Source organism: Balaenoptera borealis (genome assembly GCF_965194805.1).
Source record: "Balaenoptera borealis genome assembly, chromosome: 8".
NCBI classification, from domain to species: Eukaryota; Metazoa; Chordata; class Mammalia; order Artiodactyla; family Balaenopteridae; genus Balaenoptera; species Balaenoptera borealis.
The window spans coordinates 47,212,199-47,229,146 of record NC_138865.1 but is presented as its reverse complement, the minus strand read 5'-3'; positions in this window follow the sequence as shown (position 1 = coordinate 47,229,146).

Below are 16,948 nucleotides of genomic sequence, written 5' to 3'. Positions count from 1 at the left end.
GTTTTCTATGCTGCATAAAAAATTAACACAAATTAGCAGCTTTAAGCAACACACATTTATTATCTCAGTCTCTAGAGGTCAGGAGTCCAGACAGGACTTAGCTTCAGGGTCTCACCAGGCTGCAATTCACATGTCAGCCAGTGCTGTGGTCTCATCAGAGGCTTGACTGTGGGAAGATCTGCTTCATAGCTCCTTCACATTGCTGGAAGAATTCATTTCCTTGCTGCTGCAGGACTTCCATTATTGATGGAGACCACCCTTAGCTCCTGCAGTTTCTTGCCATGTGGGTTTTTTCAGCATGACCACTTCATGGCAGCTTCCTCTTTCAAGGACAGTGAAGCTGAGACTCTGCTAGTGTGATGGAGTCTTATACATACTGTAATGTAATCATGAGAGGGACATCCCATCACCCTTGCTGTATCCTATTGGTTTTGCTCAAATGCAAGGGATAGGATTGCACAAAGGCGTGAACACCAAGAAGCAGAGATTGTTGGTGTTCACTTTAGGGTCTGTCTGCCACAAGGACCTTGATGCTTTTGAAGATTACTTTGTAGAATACTCCTCAATTTGGGTTTGTTTGATATTTCATCATGATTATAATAAAGTTAAGAATCTTTTCCCATGATATTACAGGTATGATTTTGAATTGTTCTCATTGCATTGTGTCTGGCAGCTCATGATTTCAATTTGCCCCATTATTTATGTTCACTTTGATTATTTGAATTAAAAGATATCTGCTAGGGCTTCTCTGCTGTAAAGTTACTCTTTTTGAAATTAGTAAGTGTTTTGTGGAGAGTTACTTGAAAACTATCCCATTCCTCATCACACTTCAGTCAACAAATTTATTCAGTATGGACTTATGGTTTCTGATTAAATTCAATGGATTATAATCCATTACTATACTTATTTATTTTGGTGCTTAAATTATCCCATATTTAACCATTGGAAATCCCTTCGAAATGGCTTCTGTGTTCTTTTGATATATCTCCGTCATTCTTTGAGTGCTTCCTTACTTTTGGGAACAGGTAACTCTGGCTCAAGTACTTTCCTTGCCCCAATGCTGAAATCACCCTTTACTCCAAGGAGCCCTGGACCAACAGAGAAAGGTGTATAGAAGTCCAGATCTGGAAACTAGTTGTTCTCCTTGGTATTGAGGATTGCTGCTCTGAGGCCCTCTAAGTGGTCAGAGCTAGGGAATATTTGTCTTTCTGTCTATCTGTCCTCACGTTTACATCTATGGTTCTGTATCTATATTAAAAATCATGAGTTTGCACCTATACCTCCAATTTCAGTCCAATACTACAAAGTTTGTTTTAGTTTTTCCCTTTACATATTTGTAACTCCCTTCTTCAACAATGAGAAACTGGCTCCCATTAGCCTTCTATATTGTCTGATCAGTTATCCTATATCTGACCAGTCTCCCGTTGTTGCTGCAGCATCCCATGAAGATACCCTTGTTACCCAACAGAGGCTCTGACATCCCTAGCTGGGCTGCCGTTACCCACCACCCCTCCCCCTGCCCAAACCAGGGGCACCCTCGTCAACTTCCTCCTGCTTCAGCACTCCAGTCTGAGACATGCCTCTGTGCTGAGCTTCCTCACTCTGCTTGGGCGCTGAAACCTAAAATCAGGTGTTTGTTTTAATCAAGCTTCTGTTCCTATTAATCGTTGCAGTTCTTTAACACAAAGTGACAGATTTTTTTTTTCTTTATGGAAACAGCCACCAGTATTATTATAACATCCCTTGATTATTAAGGATCAGCTATATTTGTTTGTTGATTAATGATGTAAATAAAATGAATGCAACAAGAGAAATCATGATAGACAACTATTCCACTACTCTAATGAGTTGTGCATTCCACGTTCACATTTTGCTTCTTGATGTCATGATGCTAATCCCTCTTGAAAATATCTAGAGAAGTGAACAAATATTACAAAAGATAAGGAGTCTTTTTCTTGTAGCAGCTGCCTTCCAGAAGGAAAGGATGCAAGAAACAATAGACTGACATAAAGTTTGGATTGAAATTCTTTGTTTGTGAAGTGGTAATAAACTTTTTTACTAGAAAACAGTGAAGCTCTTTAAGAAAATTAGTAATTGGGGATCTTAAAGTCTTCAGAAGTGTAAGGACTGATACTTGAGGGTGATGAATCCTACAGAACTCCCTGTGGTTGTAAAGCCAATTTCTTCGAGAGACACTGCAGCTGAATAAGATAACTTTTTACCAAATACCCTGGGGGAAAAGTATATTTGAGATTCAAGGTACATCTTTCATTGAAAAGTGCAAAAGAAAGCAAAAAAATTAAGAAACAAGGCACATTTTATTGTCAGCCATTTTATGATTCTGCTAATCTTTTGTAGCTAATTTCAACAGCAGAAATATAAGCAAAGCAAGCTCTGCATTTGATTGCATTACAGAGCCAGGTGCACATTGAAGACAGTTTTGGAAAGGTACTTTCAGTTTTTACATGATCATTTTTTCTGTTTTTCTCCAATATTTCTAACATGCATAAAATATACTTTTGAAATCAGAATCCTTTCCCTTTCTTGTCACAAACAGACAAAAACAGTTACAGAAACAGAAAGACATTTGGGCTTAGTTCCAGGATGCATCTGGTGTTGTGCCCATCATACACCTCCTGCAACGTTGGGACAAGGTTACGGGATCAGCCACAGCTGAAGAAATGAAACTAATTAGACCAATAGTTCTCAAATTGTGTGTCAGTATCACCTGGGAATTTAGAAATGCAAATGCTCTAGGCTCACCTCAGACCTCCAGAATCAGGAACTCCAGGGATGAGGGCCGGAAATCATATCAGGTTTGAGAACCACTGGGTTAGATTAAGCTACAATTGACAAAAGTTGAATTCAATAGATTGTCTTTTTTCCCCCCTCTCATTTGCTTTTCAGAACGTGAATGGTTTCTATAGCTCTTAACACCATGGAGGCTACTAAGTTTTGAAAACATAACTTTTTCTTGTGTATTTAAAAAAATACTTTTCACACTCTTTTCTTACACATGGCCTATATACTGCTTAATACAGAACTGGTGGGTAGTAATGACTCAGTAAATAGTAGTTCTTCTTATCATTAACCAAAAGAGATGGAGATAAGATATTGGTATCCCTAAATCAACTGAAGGTAAATTCACTGAGTAAATTAATAATTATTCTTTACATAAACTGTACTCTTTAATTTAATATTCCAAATACGATAATTCTAAGAGCAAAGCAAATTAAATATATTCTTTATCTTCCTAAACAGCCAACATGTCTTTATGTCAATAGAGTGATTTAAAAATTAGGAGTAAGCATATATCTCATTTTTTTCTGCAATTTTTATATTTTTCCCTTAAAAGAAGAAATTAAATACCGCTTGTCCTCATCATCATTTCAAAAATTTCTAGCACTTTCACTTCTTTCATGGGAAGTACCTTTATGAAGGCTGTGGATATCTAGAGGGTATTTCTCATGGTCTCCAATGTCTGCATCCTTTGACAACCCCCATTTCAGATAAATGTCAATAATGCTGATTTGGCACATTCTATTTACTAAGGAAGAACCTCCAGGATACACGAGAATACCCACATTTTGCAGATCAAGGAGTTTAAATTGTACCAGTGTTTATCTCAGCTTACCTAGCAATGGTTCTTAGTACTAAATCTGTGTAAAAATTATCTCATGCTCTTGTTTAAAAATTAAGAATCTGTTCACCTATTCAGATTATTGATTTAGTGTTTGAGGAGTGAAATCCAGAGGAAGAATATGTATTGTCAATAAGCACCTAAGCATTCTTTGTAGGTCTTCGGGGGACCACACACTGAGAAAAACAGTCTGGGTCCCTCCCTTGATTCTGTACCTATTTACAGTCCTGTTGGTATTAAAGGGCTTGTTGCTAGTGCAGAAACCCTCATTCCTACCACCATTCAGACATCACCCTAGGTGGCAGTGGGTGGAGGGGTTAGGAGGATTCTGTGAATGGATGGTACCTTTCCAGGACCAGGCTCCTTGAACTGGTTTTCAAACACTATGGAAGAATGAGGTAATGTCAGGAGCTCACTTCGTGAGATTCTGAGCACAGTAAGCCCTACAGAGCTCTGTGACAAAGTGTACCACAGACAAGGAAGAAAGCCACCTTTTCTCATTCTAGCTGCCTTTAATTGGAATCTCTGGGAGTATCCAGAGACATCCTTTGTGTGGACAGTGCTGTTCTCAGAATGGCTAATGTGGGTAATTAGGTGGCTAGTGAGGTTTTTCTAGCTGACTCTGGAAACGTGATATGGTTGATGGGGACTGGATCAGAAAAAGGAGAGTCGGGGCTCTGAGTAGGGACTATCCCAACTTGGAGTACATTTGAAAGACTTCTTTGGAGAATATCAGAAATAATAATGGGATAGGTTGAAGGGAAGGCTAAGTTCTTCGAATTATACTGGCTAGGTCTATTAAGGCAGAAGATACTTGGGCCTTATATTTTATGAACACTGGCGTGTGTTTTTTAATCTATCTTAGGGGAAGTCACTGTACTGGAGGAGCATCATTCTCTGAACGGGGTGTTGTTAGATGTTCGCTCAGGACAATTAAAACCTGTCAGGTACCATACAAAACATGGGCAGTATTATTTCACTGCAGGAGCCTTTATCATACCTGGACTCTTGAGGTGCGTCAATGACCGACATGCCAATCCCTGGCCCATAGATGAATTCAGCCATTCTGAAGCCAGCAGTGTCCTGGCTGCAGGTGGTCCACAGTGTTCATTATACCAGCCACCAAAGTTCAATAATCATACTGTGTTTCTGAAGTATTTTATTAACATCATAGATCAGTTGAGACAATTACCTGAGGTTGATGAAAAATAACATCCTCACAAAATATAGAGAAAAATCCTTGTGCTTTAAGAGAGATCATGAGAAGGACAGAAAATTTGCATCAGAATAGAAAGGACCCAAAGCTTTTGACTTTGGAAGAATGCAGCTTTTTGACACAAATAAGAGCTTCTTTCACTAGAGCTACCTTGGATCATTTTTGTCCTGGTGGATTCATTAATATATTAGGTGGTGTGGATAGTGGGGTAGGGCATTCATAGATGCCTGTTATCATCAGGTGATGAATCATTGAGCCATCGTAGTTTCTTGGAGGTTTCCTGGAGACCAGGAAGAGATTCCTGTGATGGAATATGGGATTGCTTCCACCCTTATGTACATCAGTGATTTCTGTCCGGTAGAGAGGATGGGCTGATACGGCCCCAAGGGCATTCTTTTACTTTTTTTGAAAATGAGTTCTTGGCTTTCAAGTAGACATAACTAAGCATCCAGAGAAGCTAAGTCATAAACAATAAAATGTATCTAAAGTGTATGTACACCTGTGAAATGCTTAATAGTTTAAACTAGAGAAGAAAAATAACTAGCAAGTTATGCCTTTTTTTTCTCTCTTCAAGGTCTCTCAAACTTTTATTCTTCTTCCTTGAGAACTATGTAAAAATGATGAGTCTTTTATTTTAAAGATGAAGATAGTAAATGTTTTCCTAATACAACTATGACATATGAGTATAATAAATTACTAGATTCCATTAAATGATGACTAAGTTAATTTAGGTAGTTGCATGAAGAATCTATGTTATATAATGTTAAATAAAAAATAGTTTGAACATTTATGTAAATGGTGATTTCACTGAAGGCCAATGATGTCTCTATAATGATAAGGATTGGGAGGGGCCCAGCTTTATGATAAATATATTGTTTTAAAATTAACATTATTGCAGTATAATTAATATGCAATAAAATGCACCAGTTTTAAAAGCGTTCAGTTCAATGACCTTTTGCAAATGTACACAACTCTGCGACTGCCATCTTTTTTTTATTTTTATTTTTTTTATAAATTTATTTATTTATTTATGGCTGCTTTGGGTCTTCATTGCTGCATGAGGGCTTTCTTTAGTTGCGGTGAGTGGGGCTACTCTTCATTGCGGTGCGCAGGCTTCTCGCTGCGGTGGCTTCTCTTGTTGCGGAGCACGGGCTCTAGGCACGCGGGCTTCAGTAGTTGCGCACGTGGGCTTAGTTGCTGCGCGGCATGTGGGATCTTCCCGGACCAGGGCTCGAACCCGAGTCCCCTGCATTGGCAGGCAGATCCTTAACCACTGCGCCACCAGGGAAGCCCTGCGACTGCCATCTTAATCAAGACCTTCGCATTATCGCAAGAAGCCACCTCATGCCTCTTTCTGGTCGACTCTCCCCACTACCCATGACCCTAGCCTCAGTCAACTACTGGTCTGCTTTCTGTTACTATAGATTAGTTTTGCTTTTTCTAGAATTTCAGCCTATCTAGAATTTGCTTTCTCTAGATAGGCTGAATCATACAGTATATTCTCTTTTGTGTCTGGCTTCTTTCAGCATAATATTATTATTCATTTGTTGTTGCATAAATCAGAACTTCATTCCTTTTTACTGCTTGAGTATTATCCATTGTGTGGATATGCCGCAGTTTGTTTTTATATTCTGTTACTGATGGACTTCTGGGTTGTTTCCAGTTTTTGGCTATTACGAATAAAGTTTCCACGAATATTCTTGTACAAGTCTTTGTATGGACATATGTTTTTATTTCTTTTGGATAAATACATGGAAGTGGAATTGCTGGGTAAATTTTTTTTTAAAATTTCTTTGTATTTTGTTTATTTTGCTTGCATATTTTGTGATTTGGTCTATTTTAGCCTCTAATAAATACCTCCTTATTTGTATTACAACCATTTGATCAAAGTTCTTCTGATAGAAAAGAGCCATTGTCTAATTTTCTTTTTATCTTAGTTGTTTAACTTGTTAGGCTCTGGAAGTAGTCCAGATCCACTGCAATTTCTTTTGTAGTGTTGCCTTTATTTCTGGAAACTGAAAACATGTCTTAGTTTATAAGGGGAAAAAAAAGAAATACTCTCTGTGGTAAAATTTAGAAAGACAAGAACTGGAGACAGGGGGACAGTTGACTGCCAGAATCATCAGCATATGAATTGGGTGGAAATACATGGTTGGGCAAAAGGAGTAAGATGAGCACAGAGGAAGGAGACAAATCTCTTGAATAAACACTGAAGTGTAAATGCTGAGCATGGAACAAACTTCACAATCATCCATCTTCAAGACCTTTCCATCTTTTAAAATACCAACATGTCACTTTACCCTGGGTTCTTTAGAAGCTCTCAGAGATGAAAACTTTTAGGTATATAATTCTTTCTCATGAAAAGAAAGCAGACATAGGGTGTTTGTTTTTTATTTATTTTTTATTTTTTGAGTTACCTTTAATATTTACTTTATTGGATTTTTCTCTCAAACTAAAAAGCAATACATACTTTTATTGCCTTTTATTACAAGTCCCCCCACATCCTAAAAGTATCAAAGAAAAACCCAACAATATTTGCCTTCCCTATGACCCTCACTCCCACCACCACCTCACCCTGAAGAGGATAAATGTTAACAGCTTAATGTCCCCATTCTTCTCTATGTTCATAGCAATGCACCCAAATGAAAATCTTCACACCAATAAAAGGTTTTTCTCTGATTTTACATAAATGGGTCATGCCACACACATTTCTCTTCAACTTGCTTTCTTGTGGCTTTTCCCACAGGTCAATACATGTAAATCAAATTCCTCCTTTTGAATAGTTACATAATATTCCAGAAATAGGGACATGTCACAGCTTATTCAACCACTCTCTAGTGTTTGTTTTTTAATAGCACATTATGTTGGGTGTTAGAGAATTCTTCCATATCAGGATGCTCAGAAATTGTTCTTTTTTCTACAAAACACATTTTTTTCTTTCCTTATATTAATTCCAGATATAAGCTAGTTGATTTACTGCTGTATCTTGAAAGCATCTTTTAACATGGTGGTGTAATCAGCACTTGTTTTCTTAAAAGGCACACTCATATCAGTTCAAGTATAAAAGAAGTACACAGGAAAAATATAAGGTTATATCACTAAATTCAGGGTAGGAAATATGGCCAACTTTCATGGGCATTGGTCCAGGAGATGGAAAGCCAGTGGGAACTCAGGAGTTCTGTCTCAGACTCTGCCATTCTCTGAATCTCACTCTGTCTTTATTTCTCCCTCACCGTGTCTCTACTGTACAGTGTGTTCTTTCAACTCTGCCATTCCCTGCAAGTCTCCTTCATTCTCTCCTCTACTGGATGGTTTAATCTGCTGATGCATAGCCTTATTAAGGTGGCTTTCCTTGATACCAATTCTGATCTCAACTCTACATGGCCTTTCAGCTTTTCCTGACAATAATCTATGTGTTTAAGAGTTTAAATTCTTACTGGAAGTGGTAGAAGAATTGTCCTATTAGGCAGCAATCACCTAATGCTTCTCTGAAGTCCAGTAAATGGACAAGCAGGCAGCACTATCAAACTAGACAGTTAGTCATACTTTAAACTTCTTAGTCATTTTGAAAGAACATTCTTTCCTCAAGTCTAATTAAAATTGGCTAGATTGCCAGTGGCCTGCTAACTGATTTGACTTAAAATGACTACCATTAATGCATATTGGATAAAACATGAAGAATAAGCAAAGAGGTGCTTTGTGGGATAGTGTCTCAGAATCTGCAGTAGTATTGAAGAAAATATCTGAATTTTGTTATATTTGCTGAACTACCATCATCCCATCTAACAGTTTAGGGTCCAAGCCATGAACCTGAAGCCTGTATTTTGACTAGTATAATGTGTCATAATACTTGGATTTAATGGAAGCCAGCTATCAGCTTTGAGTTACATTGTCTTTAACTCATCAGGGTGTAAATGGGCTTCAAGGTAATTTTTAGTCTATATGTAAATTAGCTATTTCTATAACAGCCATAGTATGAATGTGAGTATGTGCAGAAAAGAATTGGATGCAAGCAATATTTTGAAAATAATGTCAAGAAAGAGGCTGTACAAATGATACATGACATTCAGTGAATTTGAATAGAGGTTATATTAAGACACTTTCAATGAAATTATTGTCACTGAAAATTTTCTGGGGCTGATAATGCATGAAGTAATGTATAGAACAGAAAATGAGAGTAAGATTTTATTGTAGGTTGTTAAACTGTGCTAAAGGTCACACAGTAAAGAGCTTCCATTTGGCAGATTTTTATATAAAATTTGATTGTATTTTTACTGAATTCATTGTTTTACTCAGAGAGTAAAGTGACTTAAATTCAAAGTGATTAAAACTCTTGTTTTTGTTTTTTTGATATGAAAATGGCATGCTTTGTCTACTATTTAAATCGAAGTTTGTTAGTCAATAAGCTTGTCTTATATTTATATCTGTAGTGTGGCATGCTGAAAATCATGAAAACCCTATTTTTTTCTAATTTTAATCAATGTGAAAGCTGCATTAGTATTTGATCTCCTAAATCTTCTAATCAATTATTTCTTTTTTAAGGAACAGTGTAGCACAGAGAAATGTTCTGAAGGATGTTAATAAAAGTTACAGACATTCAAAATTCATTCTAAAGTTCAGTGAGTATTAGTCTCCAAAGCAATTGTCAATCACAAGGAACAGAATAGAAAGCATGGGAAGTACAGAATGGATACTATTTTCTACTTTCTAATAATTTAGTTAAATGGAAGGTGGACTATTATGTCAGGGGTGGTGTCTATACTAAAATTAAGTAGTAACTTCAAAATAGAACTCAGACCATACAACTTGAGTTTTGTTAGTTAACAACAACTGGCTTTAATTCAGTATGCTTTGAATTTATTTCCAGAGGGGAATAAATACATTTGTTAATGATTTGAATCATTGTCATTAGGATTGATCTAGATCTAAAATACAGCTCATTGTCATTAAGATCAATATTAAATACCCTTAGGATTAAAGAACTTCTGTACTTATCAAGTTAGTATTTTGATTGTCCAAAGATGTTAAATACCCTTGTTCTTGAAATATCAACTCAAAGAATTTTAAACATTCTGACTTTATTTGTATTTGTATAACCCCCTGGTGTTTAACTATCGTGCTGGTTGGTTCTCACTGTGAAGTGACTCTCATGAAACTGTATTCTTGCTGGGAAATGATTTTATTGCATAAGAAAATGAATGTGCAGAGACCAGTGAGCTGTGTCCGCTGATGGACTATGATTTGCAGACTGTGATGTTAAAGCAGATTTAAGGTTTGTGACAACAGTTGGTGATTGCACTGCTCTACAATTCTGTGGCAGCAGTGAACCGTGCCACGCACAATCTCATTCCACGTTTTGCATACGTAAGTTCAGTTTACGTAGTCATGTGTGGAGAGCTTTCATGGGCATAGGAAATATTAGCAGGGATTAATGTGTTGGTACTGCATGTTGCATTACAGTCCTGATAGTACTGAAATGTATTTCTCCATTGTCCAGAAGGAACAATTGTATCCCATTCTATCAAAGAACTGAGAAAGGGGATGCTCGCAACTGCCTATATTAAAGGCCATTTACTACTGAGCACAAAACAGTAGCTCTTATTATTACTAAACCTACTATCAATGTTTTTTGATGACTCTGCCTTAAAAATAAGATGTGTTTTTGTTAACTTGTGCATCATTAAGTACTCTGTCTTTCACAGCTCAAAACAGCTTGGTGTAAAACAAGTTGATTTGGTTACCTTCTGAAGAAAGAGGCACTTCTGCATAGGGTTCTTTTCGTACTCAAAATTTGGAAGGTAGCCTGATGGTTTTGGCAGCCATATTCTTTTATAGAGCTTTTGTGAGCCCAGGTCCCCCAGGAAACAATGATACTGGTGGAAGGCAGAATTTTGCCCCCCGTGAACTCCGCCCTCTGATGGCATGCTGTGGTGACGTTATGTTAAATGGCAAAAGGGACTCTGCAGATGTAGTTAAGGTTAGGATCTTAAGATAGGAAGGTTAGTCTCGATTATCCAGGCAGGTTCAATCTAATCACATGAGGCTTGAAAAGTAGAAAACTTTCTGGAGAGCTTGCTGGAGTCAGAGAGAGAGATGGCAGAAGAAGAAATCGGACCGATTTAAAGCATCGTAGGGACTCTACTGCCATTGCTGGAGGAGGCCACATGGAAAGCATGAGAAAGGATGTGGGCAGCTGTTAGGAGCAAAAGCTATCCCCTTTCCTCATGTACGCAGGGTTGCAGCAGCAAAGGAATGGGAACCTCAGCCCTGCAACTGAAAGAGACTGAATCTGGCTAACAGCGTGAATGGGCTTGGGGGCAGATTCTTCCCCAGCGCCTTGAGGAAGGAATGCAGCCCCACCAGCACATTGATTTTGCTAGTGTGAGACCCTCAGGAGAGCATCCAGCCCAGTCTACCTAGACTTTTGACCTTCAGAAACTGTAGGATAATACATTTGCATTGTTTCAAGCCATTAAATTTGTGATAGATTGTTATAGCATCAATAGGAAACTAATACAGTGTCCACCCCTGAGAGATCTGCAGATGTAGGTCTGGTATTTCCACTGGTCAGATTTCATCTACTGCCCTGGTGATGTATTCCTCACCATTTAAATTCAATTCTTGTAACTCCTGGTCCATCCTACAACTTCCTATAACAATCCTGTAATTCGGTATAACATCCATTAGTATCTTGTAACTTCTGTGATATATACAAGATTCCTATAACGCCTGTAATAGCCTATAACTTCTATGACATACACAAAATGAGTCTACAAAGATAGGAAGCATGGCTGGGGAAACCACTCATCTGATCCAAGTAACCTGTATCTCTGGAAAAATGACTGAATTATATCAAAATCTATTTTTAAAACATGCTAACTGTCTCTTTCCCACCTTCATACTTTCTGCTGACAGCCTCTTTCCCTCTAAGCAATTGATTTTTAGTGGTATGTAATTTAGATTTAGAAAACTGAAATTTATCCTATGAGACCATAATGTTGGGCTACTTCAAGGTTGTCATTAACAAACTCCAACACTACTTACTCAACAGAGAATTGCCTCTCCTTGGTCCACTTTAGCTCAGAGAGCAAATTAACTCATTTGTTTACTCAGAAATTTGCTTCTGGAGTTAGATGGGAAGAATATGAGTTTACAGCTGAGTTAACTACAGCTATGAGAGCCCTTTCCATTAATTGCTGGCTATTGCAGGAAGTGTGTTATGGCCATTATTTCTGTTTCCTTTGCCAAATTTTGAAAACACTCGGAGGTTTAATAAATGAATGTGCTTTTGTATTCTGAAATAAATAAGCAGAACAGCCAATTAAGGATACATGCATATGAATCAAAAAATTTTTTTCCACATTTGCGCTTGCAGAAAAAAAAAGTTCTAGAGGGCATTTGTAAAATTTCCCACAAAATGGGGAGTGTTGGGAGGTTCAGTGGAATTAGGAATGGCTACTCATTTCCTTGGCTTTGGAGTCACAGAGCTGGGCTTGAACCCACAGTTCCATCACTTGCTGACTGTGTGATGTTGAGTGAGTTACTTAGCTTCTCCAATCTTCAGTTTTCTCATTTTTGCCATGGAGATAATGACATATATCTTGAATCTTTAAAGTACTTGGTATAGTTCTCCCAAATGACCATCAATTCAAGGGCCTTTTCTTTGCTAGTTCTCCACACACAGCACATTCTATGTAAAACTTTAATCAAATGGAAATCTCAGCTCATTTCTCCCCCTAAGCGTGGTTAAAGGTTTTCTATACCTCTCAAAAAGAATAAGGATGACAAAATGAAATGGACAAGAAGGAGGGGACATAGGGAAGGAAAGGAGCGTGATGAGGACAGGCCGTATATGGAAACTATCCTATATAAGCTCTTGGAACAATTAATGTTTAAATATCACTGATATTTGTCCCCTAGAGCCAAATTATTTTGAAAAGTCTTTAAATATATTTTTTAAATGTTTTGTTTTTCAGGCACCATGTATGATATGTTAACATCATATCTTTCAAGTCAAATGTCAGACTTGAATCTGAAGTTATTTCTTGAGCATCTGAGAATAGAAATTGAGCTTCTATGTGCTGTGTTTATGATGGTAGTAGGGCATGTCAAGACAGGTCTGAACATAAAAGGAATTATTATTTCACATTTTCTGAGGATCCCAGAGAACTATCTTCTTAAATAGAGTACTAATATTTTTCCTTTGATAGAAACTTAAATTGCAAAACAATTCCATTTGTTAAAACCTACTTTCTTTCTCTGCTTAGATATCAGTCCTGCCAGCGGCCATGTGGGAATTTCTGCTTTATTTTAGTAGAGGACATTATGCTGATCTTTTTAGGTTAAAAAAAAAAAAAAAAAAAGAAAATAAAAAACCAAAAAAAAAAAAAAACCCGAAAAAACCCTTCCTGGTCTTTTAAACAATAGTTTTTTAGAAAAAAAAAAACGTATTATTTTCTCTTTAAAAATAACTTAAAATATGAATCAGGTGAGTTTTTCTTAGCTGGCAGAGAAGATATGTTAAACTGTTTGTAATAAATAAAAGACATTGTTTTATATGAGGTGGAAAACCTTTCCATATCAGAAGTACTGACCCTACAGTCAAAAGTCATAAAAACCCAGAATTCACCCTAAATCCCCTATCTTGCTTACCCCAAACACTCAGCATCAAGTTCTACACCTTTTTCCTTCTTCCCATCTATTCAATCTTTTTTCTTTTTTTTTCTTTTTTTCATAAATTTATTTATTTATTGGCTGTGTTGGGTCTTCGTTGCTGTGCACGGGCTTTCTCTAGTTGCGGCGAGCGGGGACTACTCTTCGTTGCGGTGTGTGGGCTTCTCATTGCGGTGGCTTCTCTTGCTGTGGAGCACTGGCTCTAGGCACGCAGGCTTCAGTAGTTGTGGCACGTGGGCTCAGTAGTTGCGGCTTGAGGGCTCTAGAGCGCAGACTCAGTAGTTGTGGTGCATGGGCTTAGCTGCACTGCGGCATGTGGGATCTTCCCGGACTAGGGCTCGAACCTGTGTCCCCTGCATTGGCAGGCAGATTCTTAACCACTGCGCCACCAGGGAAGCCCTATTCAATCTTTTTTCATCTCTCCAACCCCACGCCCCCTCCATTTCCTCCTGCCTAGACCTTGCAAGTCTTCTAACTGGTTTCCCTGTTTTCAGTGTTACCCCTGCTCCCTCCTGCCATCACCACCATTCACCTCTGTAGTTCTGTTGATGTGATCTATCTGAAATGAATCAGATCGGGTTGCTCCCCTACTTGAAAGCTTACTGGTTTCTATTGCTTAGAGAATGAAGTCCAAACTTCTTGCTTTGCTCTGTCAGGGGCTCATGGTCTGGCCTTTGGCCATTTCTGTTTTTTCAACCCTACCGTCAAACCCCCCACTCCCACCCCCACCCCCAGCATTTTATTTCCAGCATCTATCAGGCTGTTTAATTCTCTGTATCTTTGCTCTATCTGTTTTGATTAACCTTCCATACCCCGATTTTCCTTATAAACCTTCATCTTCTAGACTGAGCTCAATACTAGCTCTCTGACTCTCCCTGCCCCGCCCATATAGACCTGCCTTCTCCCCACTTCAAGTCTCCCCTACATTCTGTAGAGACCTCTGGACACAGTGCCTGTCATATTTTTTTGCATTTGTTCACATAGACATTTCCCAGTTCCAGACCTAATCTAACTGAGATTAAGGCCGTATCGTATCTAGCAAGTAGTAACGTGCTTGGCATCTAGCATGCACTTAACACATATTTGTGGAAAGGAGGAAGGAATGGAAAGATCTGGGATGAAGTTGTATGCTTGCCAGGTATAAGAATTCTGAGAAGACATGTAACCTCTCTGAGTTTAATTTTACTTACCTGTAAAGTGACAGTAATATTTTCAACCCTTTCACTGAACTTAAAATAAAACCCTACATACATGGCCTGTTAGTCCTAGGCTTAAACACTGTCTGCCCTCTGCTTTCCTCTGTGACCTCATTTCAGGCTTCTATCTCCCTCCTTCCCAATTTTTTCAGAGGAATTTACTTTCTGAGAGTTTCCAGAATGTGCCAAGCTGTTTGTCCACCCCTCACAGCCCCCTTGCACACACCACCTTTGCACTTGCTGATTCCTCTGAATGGGAGGTGCTACCCCAGCCTTTGCTGGGCTGCCTGCTTCTCATCAGACAGCACCTCCTTGGAGGGGCCTTGACTCATCTCCTCTCTAGAGTAGGTCTCTCTATGTCTGTCTGCTTATTTTTTTGCTTTACAGTACTCTTGTTTTCTTCCCCTTTATACGGTACTCTGTATTTAAAGTATTTGTTTACTATTTTTTTTGGTTGTATTTCCCACTGTAATGTCAACTTCAGGTGGGTGGCAAAGATCACATTCGTCTTGTTCACCATTTCTTTCCTAGCGCCTGACACAGAGCAGGTTCCTCATAAGTATTGATTCCTCATAAGTATTAGTTCATTAGTATGAACTAATCTCCAAGAATGGTTTTGAAGATCGGGTACAGTATGTGAGTAAAGTTTATAAACCAAAAGTGCTGTATAAATGTGAAGCATGGTTATTATCACAACTGGAACAGACATAGAGGAACCTGGGAAAACATGTGCCAACTTCCATTCTCCCAGGAATGAACATACAGCTTGATAACCAGTAATTACTCATTTTCCGAGTATGGACTAGTCCAGCAGGCAAGAGTTCTTCCAGGCCAAGGGCAGGTATTTTTTTTCTTTTTTTTTAAACGTTTTGTTTTAAAAGCGGCTTCATTATTATTTTTTTAAAAATTTATTTATTTATTTATTTATTTATGGCTGTGTTGGGTCTTCGTTTCTGTGCGAGGGCTTTCTCTAGTTGCGGCAAGTGGGGGCCACTCTTCATCACGGGGCGCGGGCCTCTCATTATCGCGGCCTCTCTTGTTGCGGAGCACAGGCTCCAGATGCGCAGGCTCAGTAGTTGTGGCTCACGGGCCCATTTGCTCCGTGGCATGTGGGATCTTCCCAGACCAGGGCTCGAACCCGTGTCCCCTGCATTGGCAGGCAGATTCTCAACCACTGCGCCACCAGGGAAGCCCCGTTATTTTTTTTCTTAACACATTTTCTGCCATAAGCTGACTAGAATACTGGTGATAAAGAGGAGATACTAGTATTTTCTTTTTATTTTTTAAAAGATACTCAAATATGTCTTCAATTTTAATTAGATCCTGTATACACACATATATTTGCTACTGAAAATTGAAATAGCACATCAAAAATTTTATTACAATTCAAATTTTTGAAAACCGGAGAATATAGTTAATACATCCTGTTCTAATTATGCTCTGGCCAAAGTACCCAATGTTTTCTTTACATTCCTTCCATACAAGTTACTTTGCTTCAAATTCTTGATATTGGGTTTCATCTTCCTGACTTCAGGCTTCTAAAACAGGCAGTCCTTGAGACCTATTAGTGCTTCTTTTGGTCAAATCAAAAAGTGGAACTAAAGTATATTCAAGTCATTCAAATCCAAACTACACATATTCTTTATATGTTACCTGTATTGAGGTAGAAAAGAGATGCAAGAGAAAAGACATCTTAGAACTTATATCATAGGTTATCAAAATACTGGTACACAGTCTGTCCTAGCATAAAGTAGCTTTCCCAAGCTGCTGCATAGTGATCCTAAAATTACTATCAAGAAAAAACAGTACAAGAATAAGGTTTATGGCTAAATTGACTCTGTGTCATAATTATTCTCCATGTTAATATCCTCAGCGAGATCTCTATGATATAGGCGATAATGACAGCTACATCTAAACCTTTCCATTCTTGATTCAATCTCAACTTCCTTCTGCGGTGGTTCTCTTTGAAGCAGAGGAAGTTGGTTGAGATAGCGGTATTCAATAATTCACATCATCTTTTTTCCACCCTTTCTTTCCAAGTAGTTAATAATGTCCTCACTCCTCTCTTCCTGTAGGGTATGCCTCCACCAAACCCTTGCAAGTTCTGTTCTCTGTCCTTTCTACCCTGTTGGGGTAGATATTCCTCATACTTTCATCTACTAATTTTAGCATTCATCTGTGGATCTTGCCTACAACAATTTGTGGTGTTTTAAGAGTGACTTT